This window comes from Micropterus salmoides, unplaced genomic scaffold, assembly GCF_014851395.1.
Source record: "Micropterus salmoides isolate LMB-PRFRI ecotype aquatic unplaced genomic scaffold, ASM1485139v1 Ms_hic_scaffold_1, whole genome shotgun sequence".
NCBI lineage: Eukaryota > Metazoa > Chordata > Actinopteri > Centrarchiformes > Centrarchidae > Micropterus > Micropterus salmoides.
In genome coordinates this window covers 64085485-64097517 of record NW_024040040.1, presented here as the reverse complement: position 1 = coordinate 64097517, position 12033 = coordinate 64085485, and the positions used below count along the sequence as shown (strand labels likewise).

The 12033-nt window shown below is 40.5% G+C and overlaps 1 pseudogene; it reads right to left on the bottom strand.

Moving 5' to 3' along the window:
- Positions 1-2828: 2828 nt before the first annotated feature.
- LOC119891206 lies at positions 2829-5943 on the bottom strand (annotated as a pseudogene).
- Positions 5944-12033: the final 6090 nt, after the last annotated feature.

Genomic DNA, 12033 nt, shown 5'->3' with positions numbered 1-12033 from the left:
AGTCTGATAGCTTGGGGAAAAAATTGCAGTCTGGTGGTGAGGCAGCAGAAACTTCTATATCTCTTCCCAGAAGGCAGCAGGGTGAGCAGGCTGTGGCTGGGTGGGTGCTGTCCTTTAGGATCCTTTTGGCTCTGTAGACACCTCACCTCTCCGATGTTGTGATAGTTATTCACAATTGTCTTTACTTGCATGACACACAGGACATTTCTGATGCGAGTTTGTTGTCAGAGCTGCTGAGAAGCTGACAGCAGTGTTAGAACCAGGTTAGAACAGAAGGATATGCAGGTTTAACTCTGAGGGTGAATGATGAAGATGATAACTAGGCTGCAAATAAAACGTAAATATCAAACGCCAAATGAAATGAACAACAATAAATAGATCTATATCAGTAATCTGGATTCAAAACATTTAGACACAGTACAGGCCTTCATTTAAATCCTGCCACCTGCTGGTAAAAAGGGGAAACAGCTTGGTTCGTTACGGTGGAAACCACATTAAACATTAATTTAACATTTAAAATATAGCGCTGACAGTAACAACTCTGCACACACAATCATTTCTTAGTTTTACCTACATTAACCTACCAGCTGTATTGCACCAAACAATGTGTTTAAAAAAATCTTGAGTCTTGAATAAATGCGCAATATTATAGTGCATAACCAACTACTGTTACTAACGTATTTCTAAAATCACCCTGGTATAATTTTAGTGCTGCATAAAGCTTGGCTTTTATTTGAAAATCTTTACTCTTACTTCCGGGTCACCTGGCCCACCTGTCTTTCTTTTCTTAACGTTTATCATCAAACGGAGAAATAAAAATAGGAATTTCAAAAGAGTAGCCTAGCTGATTACATGCACTATAATATTGTGTATTTATTCATGTTAACAGCAAAGTCTCACGTTTTTTAAAGCGCATTGTTTGGTGCAATACAGTTGGTAGGCTAATACAGGTTAACCTAAGAAACGATTGCGTATACAGAGTTGTTACTGTAATGAATATTTAATGTGGTTTCCACCGTAATGAACCAAGCTGTTCCCCTTTCTAACAGCAGGTGGCAGGATTTAAATGAAGGTATGGTTTTTGTCTTTATTAAATGTTTTGAATCCAGATTACTATTACTATTACAGATGTGTTTATTGTTGTTCATTTCATTTGGTTTTTCATATTTATGTCTTATTTGCAGCCTAGTTATCATCTTCATCATTCACCCTTAGAGTTAAACCTGCATGTCCTTCTGTTCTAACCTGGTTCTAACACTGCTGTCAGCTTCTAGGAGCTCTGACAACAAACTCACATCAGAAATGTCCTAATGTCACCATCTGGCCAGAAGACTGATTTACCAGTGTGCTTTATACTGTGTAGTGAAGATCCTTAATTTATCTTTATTTTGTTCACTTCCTTTACCTCACTTCCTTTAGTTCCTGTTCTTATCACTGATTGGCTCCCACTTCCACCTTTCATTCCTCCTAATTGAGTTGGTTGAGTTCACCTGTTCACACTATTTAAGGACTGCACTCCCTTTCACTCACTCTTTCACTTCCACATGGGGCGGCAGTTCTGGTAAGAAGTTTTATTTACTCTTTAGTTTTATCCTATGGCCATGTTGATGAGAACTTAGTTTAGATGTCTGTCTCTTCTTATTTCCTTGAAATGGACATGTGAGTTTAGTTTCTAATCTTATGTTTGCTTTCTTTCAGATCGAACAACTCATGTGTCTTTCTTTTCCCTCATTATGTTGACAAATGCCTTATCTGAATTGGAAGAAATGAAACGTTTTTCAGAGGATATTCATAGTTTCCTGGCTTCCTTCTGCGCATTCTGACCAATGCGCCCAATGACGATAGCGAATGTACCCTTTTGAACCCCACCTACTTTACATACTATGTGAATCTTTCTTCTCCATACACATTCCAGTGTGTGACATACAACGCTCCCATTGTGTCATGCAAGTGCAGAGAGTCCATACAAGTCTTAAACATTTATTGAACATATATAGCACGTACATACTTTCAATGGCATTGAATGTAAAATCTATGGCTGCAGAACATTGACTGTGAAGCCATGAGGTAAGTACATTTTACGAGGTCCACAAAAAGTCCAAAAACAGGCTGTCAACGCTGAGTGCGTCTTCTCGGGACGTCAGTCAGGTCTGTGAGGCCATATTTAATATGTTCTGGCTGATATTGTACAACTGTATGCTCACAAACAAAAACAGTTAGAGACTTTATAGTTGAACCTTGACCTTTCACCAAACCCATCATTCAATTGGGTTTGTGCTAGTACAGAGGATGAAATTGGCTTCATAAGGTCATCCTCTTTACTAGCACAACTGTACTCCACTCTGTGCTCCGAGTCTGAATGCCAATGCTGGAATTTCATGATATGCTTTCACTGACCCTGCTCTCTGTAGAGCCCCCATTCCCAAGTAGGCACTCCAGACTCTATGGCAGATTGGTCGTGGAGTGAAAGGTAGGACTCGAGCATCAATCACAGTGATTTAGAGGATGGAGGTGTAAGTATTGGATGAGTCCAGCAGGCTGTGTGTGGATCTAGACCTACTTGTAGGGGCACTGGATGAAAGGCTAGAGTATTCATCACTGTCAGTGGGAGGCTGCAGGCACAAAGTGGGCTGAGACTGGCTGATGGCGGGCAGGCTTGCACTGTCATGGCTTCTAGGATCGTTGGAGGTGGTAGTTTGAAGCTATGTTAAAGGACATGCCCGTGTTGGGGGCTGTGGGAGCGCTGGACACCATTTGGACCCCATTTGGGTTGGAGTTGAAGGAGGCTCTGTAGTGATGCACAGATCTTTGGGTGAAGAGGAGATTCATCAGGTGGTGCAGGCCTCTGGTGAGCTCAAATACTTCCTGGTTGAGTATTTAAATCTTGTTGAGTTGATTAATGATCTGTCTGACCTCCTCCATCTCCAGCAGAGTTACATTAGCCTGAGTGGACTCGTGGCTGCTGCCTCCTGTACTGGCTCTAGGCCTGGTGTGTTGAAATGGACCAAGGGTCCATGGTCTTCAGTTCCCTCTACAACTTTGGGACTAAGATCTGGGCTCCTAAGCAGGGGACATTTGGATTAAGCAGCTCTGAAGGCTTTTGCTCAGCCGCTCACTCTCCTTGGGCTGAGACTCGAGTGGCTGTACGAGTGCTGTGCTCTTTTTTTTGACAGTGGCTGAGGGGTTGAGCTCTGCCCGTGAAGGCCAACAAGGTTTCTGAAGCTGGTCAGCAGCAGATTGCGAAGGGAGCGTGTTGCTGGAGGAAGGTGGACGAAGTTGTCAGACTCATCCCCCTGTGTATCCACAATAGAGGGGAGCCTGCGTTCGTGGGTAAGCCTGGGTGACCTTGAAAACCCGCTGAGGCCCTCGTCCTGGCTGTCCTCACGCAGGTTGTAGATTGTTGTGGATATCTGAGGCAAACACACTGGCATACTTGTGGTAGAGTACCAGCACATCTTTCAGGTCACACACACTGATATACTGAATGTGATAGTATGTCAGCGCCTTCACATCAGCATTGGTCTTGATGACCTGGTCTGTTTCAGGAAGGTCAGATCCAATCAGGTCCCCTGTTTGTAATCTTGCCAGCATCATCATGTCTTTCAGCACCCAGAGCAGACAAAATAGAAGGCTTGCAGCACGTCATCCTTACAGATGAGGTACTCCCCAGGGACACAGAAGGAGGTTTTTATGAGGAGGGAGGCAACCCCAACTGGCCCCATTAAAAACCGGCAGTGGGAGCAGGGCTCGACAATAACGGTGGCCAGTAAAACGTAACGTTGGGACAGTTGAACTAGCAAAAACATTAGTATTATTAAAAAAAAGAAACTCAACATCCTGCAGTTGTTTTGCAGCTCTTGGCGTGCACCGATGTCCAATCCAGAGTTGTAGTTGCGTGACGAGAGGTTGTCAAATGTTATTTAATCTCAGTCACGCGGTAACCTCTGGGTCGAAAGTGAAACCATGCAGACGGAACTTAAAGCTGCATTCTCTCTAACGGCCAGCAGGGGGCGACTTCCATTAGATATAATGGTAAAATGTTGCTACTTCTCAGCTGATTCATTATTTCAGTAAACTGTTTTAAATGATTTTATAGTCTCAGTGGCTAGTTTCAAGTCTTCAACACATCATGATGTTCATTTAGTATATTATGGTCCTATTTAAGGGAAAATAGACAATAATGCAGCGTATCCTTTTGGACGGGACTACCTTGTTATTGACAGGTCGCTACCATGGCAACCTGTTCATCAGGATAGAGGTGACTTTTGTCCACTGCTCTGTGTACATTTTTCATAAATGGCTGTCAGCAGGAGAGCACGTCATGTTTGAGTCTTTATTTTTTACAGTGACTACATTTTTATTTAGTTTTTTTATATCCAGGATGTATTTAATAAACGATTTAACACTTTTGGAAGGAGGGAAGGTAAAAATAGTCTCTGGGCCAGTAAGTTTAACGTTGAGCCCTGTGGAGGATGTCCTTTTTTTGCTGCATGGTGATGTTAGTCCGCAGCTCAACAGGGAAGTCATGCAGGAGCTTGTTAACATCTATACCATTATTGACCGACCATGTGTTCCTGAAGTACTCCATCATGCGATGTTTTAACTGGTGGGGCAGACGGTGGACACTGAAAGTCCTTTCATGTGTTTGTGGTAGAGAAATTTGTGAGTACATACGCTGGATGATGGCCGACATGTTACTGAACACCGGGCATACATCAGTGCGCTAACAAGCATGGTGCAGATGGTGGAGAACTTTTCAGCATCAGTGTTGGCAGAGACATTGCCAAAGCCCACAGTGGTCAGACTGCTGACGGTAAAGAAACGGGTGGTGACGTAGGCTGTGCGCCGTCGGGCCGCCCATCGTGCTGTTGATGTGTGGCATCTCCATACGTCTGCCCAGCTCATTGAGCCACCCAGTGTGCGAGGTCCACTCGTTCTATCTCCACGTGTCCGGTCTCGTACCAGATGCAGGCCATCCAGTGGCCAGCTGTACTGAAGCAGACCAAGGAGACGCAGCAGGCGTACAGTCTTGAGCAGGTGGGTGAAGGTCATTAGGATGTGGACGGCATACAGCAGCTCAATGGGCCAGGAAGCAGCCAGGTCCACAAAGAACCAGGTGGTGTGTAAGTCATACACCACCTTTCAGGCATTTGATTTGAGCTCTTTCTACATTTCAGTTCAGCATTCACACTACTGTTATCCAAATCTTTATTAGTATGAATGCTGAGTCAGCATTAGCCCTCATATTTAGCCCGATTTACCTTTGCAGATGATGCACTCTCAAAAAGGGATAAGTTCTGAATAAGAACCTCAATTGTACATTCAATGCCTGCAGAACATTGACTGTGAAGCCATGAGGTAAGAACATTTTACGAGGTCCTCAAAAGAAAGTCCAAAAATTTAATTACATTATTAAAAACAGGCTATCAACGCTGATACCTTCTCAGGATGTCAGTCAGGCCTCTGAGGCCATATTTAAAATGTTCTGGCTGATATTGTGCAACTGTATGCTAACAAATACAAAAAAAAGACTACTTTGGCTAATTAGTTGAACTTTGACCTGAACAAGCAGTTCTTCCCTCCTATGTTTTATGAGAGCAGCTCCTCCCCCTATGATGGCATTTATGTATATATTATTCAAAAAACACATAGATAAGGAAAACCTTTAAAAAGTTGAAGTTAACTGTGCAGAAAAGCGGCCAGCCAGAAGACCTGCTGGGCTTCAGCAAGTACAGTGTGCCCGCACCTACAAAGTCAGCACTGTGGCCCTGATTGAACTAGGTGATGCTCAATCTCATCCTCTTCTTCAAAGTCACTGTCAGACTCTGAATTGTCAGAAATGTGATCTTCACATTCTGAAACCTCTTCTTGTACATCATCAAAATTTTCTGTCTCTTCCAAAATCAATTGCAAGGCCCCCTGAGCAGTGAATTTTTTGGCCATCTTGATCAGTTGTGATAAGAAACCACACTGGTAAAGCTATATTTATTGTGTCCCGCCCCCAATTTAGAGAAAATAAATATTGGTTCCCACAAGACAGAGGGTAAAATGTGCGGGAATGTGAGAGCAGACGGTGTTGGTACTTAGATTTTGCAACATTGTTGCAACCTTGTGCGGGAACGGCAGGTGCAGAAACACAAAACTCACACACACACATAGATATGTGGTTTATGGTGACTCTCCATATGCGTAATGGTTTTTCTAATGTACAAACTGTATAATCTATCCCCAACACTAACCCCAGGAATGTGAGAGCAGACGGTGGCCGTACTTGAATTTTGCGTGGGAACGGCAGGTGCAGCAACACAACACACACACACTCACTCACTCACTCACTCACTCACTCACTCTGACAGGAGGAGGACAGAGTAAAGGTACACAGGACCTACAGTTTCCACACTTTTATTAGCCTCGGGTCCAGTGGACCTGGACATCCTGTGTGTAATGTAAATGTGTAGGGGGGGTGTACAGTGTGTTTTCATTGAAAATGTGTTCTGATATATATTCTTCACAGAAAATGAGCCAAGGCCAGTGAGTCGGAGTTTGAAAAAATAAATAATTGTATAATTTTTCTTTTGATAAAAAATGAAAACGGGTCCAACAGACCCGAACACCATACAAGGGTTAAATGAAAAGATTTAAGCATACTGTTGTACAATATCAGCCAGAACATTTTAAATTTGGCCTCAATCACCTGACTGACGTCCTGAGAAGACATTCTCAGCACTGACAGCCTTTTTATTTAATTTATTTTTATTTTTTGGACTTTCTACAGGCCTGCTGCTCTTGAGAGCCTCATAAGTGTTACCTTATGGCTTAACAATCATTTCTGCAGCCATAGCTTGTACATTTATGTTAATACATATTATTATGACGTTTATTATTGCCATGGATGTATGCTATACAGTGGAGCTCAACGTTTCTGAACCTTTTAGAATTTTCTGAATTTACTGGGTTCCTGTGTCACGCAGGATTGAGTACAAGATGTCCCTCCTTACCCACTAGTGCATCCATGCTGAAGGTGAGATTGTACATTCAATGCATTTGAAAGCATGTTTATGTGCTATATATGTTGGATAAATGTTGTATGGAAATGAAGGCCTGTTCTGTGTCTTAAACGTTTTGAATCCAGATTACTGATAGATGGATTTATTCATTTCATTTGGTTTTTCATATTTATGTCTTATTTGCAGCCTAGTTATCATCTTCATCATTCACCCTCAGAGTTAAACCTGCATGCCCTTCTGTTCTAACCTGGTTCTAACACTGCTGTCAGCTTCTCAGCAGCTCTGACAACAAACTCACATCAGAAATGTCCTAATGTCGGCCATCTGGCCAAAAGAAGGATTTACTAGTGTGCTATATACTGTGTGAATCTTTCTTCTCCATACACATTCCAGTGTGTAACATACAACACTCCCATTGTGTCATGGAAGTGAAGAGAATCCATACAGGTGTAATGTGGGGGTTCGATGTGTGGTGGTTGGAACACTCTTTATGAGAAGAAACAACAGGATGGAGACAGATAACTTTCTTACGCAGCACTTCACTCTCCACACTTCGTCAGCTTCCTAACAACAACTTGTCCTCCCTCTCACATGACTGAACTGAACCAATCAGGAGCTGGCAGGAGTTAGACTGAAGTAAATGCAAAGAAAACACAGAGGTAGATTCTGCTTAATATAGTAGCTGATTTACAGATTCAAATGTAATGATTTCTACATTTAAATATGTAGATGCCAACTGTGTAATAAAAATGTAGTGAACTGAGTAAACGCTGTAAATATATTTTTAGTAAATTACCAAAAAAAAAAATATATATGAATTAACTTCTCTTACATTAACTCTTACACAAGTATTTCCATACAACATTTATCTAACATATATAGCACATACATGATTTGAACAGAAGGGCATGCAGGTTTAACTCTGGGCTGAGGGTGAATGTACTGTTACTAACATATTTTTCTCAGTCCAGGTTTATTTATTTTCATAACATCACCCTAGTATAATGTTAGTGCTGCATAATGTTACAGATCTGACTGTTTTACAAGCTTGGCTTTTATTTTAACATGTTTACCATTACTTCGGGGTAACCTGGCCCACCTGTCTTTCTTTTCTTAACGTCTATCTTCAAACGGAGAAATAAAAATAGGAATTTCAAAAAACCAAAATCGGACCGTTATTTGAATTTGGTTTAGTCGTTTTTTCGTTTTTGGATTCAGAAAACAAACTATCATTCAAACGAAAAAACTAACTATGAAAACGTACACGGACCCACCTGGGTTCGTCACCAAAAAAAACCAATGCAAAATTGAGGAATAAGATGTATACACTCGTATTTGAATTTCCAATTTCCATCTATAAACACATGAAAGAAAATCGGACAACGCAATTTGTTTTCATTTTCCTTTTTTTGTTTTTTATATCAAAACCAAAAATGTTTGTTTCGAGTTTTTTGTTTCCCTATTTACTAATGGTAATTGGCAAACAAGATTTTTTGTTTGTGTTGTTTTTTTTCGTTTCAGAACGAAAATCTGTTGGCCGCAAAGTACACGGACCCAAAACCTATAACCAAGTTATGATCCTGCTTTATTTCCCTTTTGCTATGGGTGTGTGTTTGTGTGTGTGGTTGAGACAGAGAAAGAGAGAGAGTGTGAGAACAAATATTGATATGCACACACCTCTACAGTATGTCCTGCATTTCTATGTCTTAAATTTGACTGGCATCTTTTATGCTCGTTTATCACGAATAGTAAATAAATCCCAATAGCCTCAGCCTTCTATTATTTATAAATAGTCACAGTCAACATAATCCTTGTAACACTGATATATATTCCACAAAAACACAAACTGCACTGTCTTATTTCATTATACACATATAGGCATCAGCTGGTATGATTTTGGAACGTGGAATTCATGTTTATTTGTTATTTCCTAGACTTGACCTACATATGGAAGAAGGATGATGAAGGGGTATCTCGCCATGAAAGGAGTACATGCTGCAGAGACACGAATTGGATCAGGGCTCAGAACTATGCATCAGCCTTACCATGAAGCAAGTCTCATCTCTAATATTTTACATAATTAAAAATGTGGAATTTATGTGCAACTATAAGCGAATGTGTGTATGGTTTTTAATTTTTACTTAGCTTGTACAAGATTAAAAACTTAAAGATATTTATATTTTTTTGACAGAGACACAAATAGACATTAGGTTAACGTTATTTGGAAAATCTGCAAGTGATGCAGTGTATATTGGAGAAATTGGATTTTTTGTGTGTGACATAGTTACATCGTTTTCCTATCTCTCTTAGGTTGCCCGCGATCTCCACCCCATACCATATCAAGCTTGGGTCACAAGGTTCATATGGACCAAAATGAAAAACTGGCTTCAGCAAAAAGGTTGTTGCTCATTTTCCAATGCCTATAAAAAAAACAACCTTGCCATCTATGAAGATGTTTTCAGGTAATAGCCAATGTATTATTGTGGACACTATCAGAATCAGCTTTATTGCCAGGTATGTGTACATACGAGGAAATGAATAAAAGGACTGCATACTTAAGTTTGAAAAGTTTTGCGCACACAAAAAAATACTTTTTCATCCTGCAGCCTGCAGTACTTGCCTATGGTATGTGGGACCATGTGCGAGTAGATCATGGCAAGGAGTTTTATTTGACGCTCTTCATGCTGCCATAATCAGGAGCTTATAAGGGATTATTTACAGACTTTATCCACAAGGGTACAGTTCAATAGTTTGTTTGGTTGCTTCAGCATAACACGTGTATGCCTGCTTTTATTATTATTACTATTATTATATTTGCTTCAGCAGCATACTGTTTTCTTGCCTGAGACAAATTGTCATTACTATCACTATCCTTTTCGAATTTTAGGGTAATTAAACTTAAAATTAACCATGGCCGAGAACAGTTAAAAAAAAAAAAAAAAAAAAACTGGTTACAGCTTAACGATAAACTGCAGAAACAACCACACTGGACTTAATTCAACCTTTATATTCTAGTTACGTGATGAGCATTGTGATCTTTATGTTACAGTGTATTTGGAAAAATGGTCCTTAAGCAGAATTCCTGGTAAACTATAAATTTACTCCAAAATTGCATTCCCCTGCGCATCAGTCAATACCATGGGGTCATGACTTCCAATGGCATCTTGCACTTTTCCGATGATCCCCTGAAGGGTAGCCTCACATTCCAAAAACCGGACCATCACCATTCTGCTGGGACTCAACCTCCCACCTCAGCAAGAAAAATCGATCTGGAAGAATATCGTTATGACAAACACACGGCATTCAGAATCCTGGTCAAAGTTAATAGTCTTGTGTGTTTTGTATATGAACAGTAGCTATAAAATGCGTTTGGCTTAATCTTATAGTATCTTTGGGTTGGCTCAGAAGCAAACAATACACAAACTTCCATGTAAATACTTTCATAACAGACACTGCAAAAACACTGCCGAGAGAGTGGCAGAGGTTATGAAAGTCAGGGGGAAATGTTAATATGTGCATAATAATGTAAATGAAATGTACATCAAGTAGTATGAACTATTACACTACAACTACAAAGGAGGCAAAGAATGGCAACTGGAGTTGATAATATCATCAAATGTGAAGTAGGTGTTTTGCAATTATATCTAATTATATTTTATTTCCCATCCTGTAATTGGTACATTTAAAATTATAAATCATATCACCGTCATTTAAGAAGTTACCATTGAAATGTTTTAGAGGCAGTGGCTCTGGGGAGCACCCCTGTGCAGCTGGAATGTAAAACATTGAGCTGTGGTATTTGAAGCTGATGAGATGTCCTCCTCCTTAACTTGAACCTCATAATGAGTGATTGGAGTAAGGTCCAATGTGCTGAAAACACCAGAAGCTCCAGGGAAAATGGCCACATTTACGTCAGTCACGTATAGACTATGAGTTGAGACCTGTCACGATATATATGGAGTATTTAACATGGGATAATCCACGACGAGGCGGACTTCTGACTGTTCACTCAAGCTAACGTTAGACACCACCTCCACTAACTTTAATGGGGTTAACGTTAGGATAGCCTCACTAGTCTTCATATGATTTTTGTGTGTGGCATGTTTGCCTTTTACGGCTGCAGCATAACTTAGGTGAACGCCCATGCTAAACAAGAAAGATGATCTTAATCTTGATGTATCTGATCTACAAGTTAGCTATCTAGCGTTAGTAGCTATAGCTCGTAGCTAGCTAACTTATATCTTAAAATAGTTTTTACCAGGAAAATGCGACTTACTTTTTCTGCAGTCATGTCTTCTTCCCTGAACTAAACTGAACATATAGGTAAGATGAACCATTGTTGTCTCATCCTGCAGGAGATGCCCTTCATTAACAGCATGGCAGTGGGCCTGATGGCATACAGCTCCTAGATCGCTGCCCTTTATTTAACCCTCAGCAGCCTGACTAGTGTAGGCTTTGGCAATGTCAGTTCCAACACGATGCTGAGACGATCATCTGCACCATGCTTGTTGGCGGTATGTCAGGGTACACTGTCCCTCTGGCACAACAGGGCCTCTGTTCAGCACGCCAGTGCAGGAAATTCAGCAGGAAATGAGTTGGATGGCCTTTAAGATTATGTTTTTTGCCGGCTTTACATACCAATAAACTAAAGTAATGTAACTGAGGAGGCAATTATATATGCAACAACCCAGAAGATTATTACTGTGTTTATTTTTATTCAGACTGCGTGTCAGAACAAAGCCCTATGATCAAGATAAAATTATATTTTTATTTTAAAGCAGAATTTTTTATTTTCTGTCATATCCAGTTCAAACTATTAAGTGTTAAGTAAAATGCATAACAATGTTGCAATATTAAATATCAATACCGGTATGTGAATAAGCGTTCTTCTTTGCTACTCTGGTCTGTTCAGCTCAGACGCTGAGTGAGGTTTTCTCTCTCACCTCTCCCTAACCTGATCTGCTGTCCACATTCATACAGAATTTCTATGACCGTAGTCTGTAATTTGTCACGGTCGACTCTATGA